This window comes from Merops nubicus, unplaced genomic scaffold (genome assembly GCF_000691845.1).
Source record: "Merops nubicus isolate BGI_N331 unplaced genomic scaffold, ASM69184v1 scaffold5493, whole genome shotgun sequence".
Lineage (NCBI taxonomy): Eukaryota > Metazoa > Chordata > Aves > Coraciiformes > Meropidae > Merops > Merops nubicus.
In genome coordinates, this window is record NW_008600850.1 from 1 (window position 1) to 398 (window position 398).

Consider the following 398-nt stretch of genomic DNA (forward strand, 5'->3'; position numbering starts at 1 on the left):
TCCGGAGGCGGCCTGTGGGAGCTGCAGCTCCCCGACCTCGGGAGCTCATCCTTATTTATGTTTAAAAGAAATTACTTATTTATTGCAATAAAAATGCTATTTGTGTGAAAAGAGACAGCGGAATATTAATGTCGTATAATACAGTGATTTAGTGAATCTGCTTTTTTCCTGTGGCATTGCAGCTGCAGGCTACTTAAGCAGACAGTATTGCTATTTTCAGTGTCCTATGGAGACTATTTTTAGTATCTGTTTTGGAAACTATTTTTGTGTTGCTTATGAAACTGTCAAAAGTAGGAGAGAAATCGTCATAGAATCATGGAATGTCTGGGCTGGAAGAGACCTCCACAGGTCATCTAGTCAAATCCCCCCACAATAAGCAGGGACATCTCCACATTGAT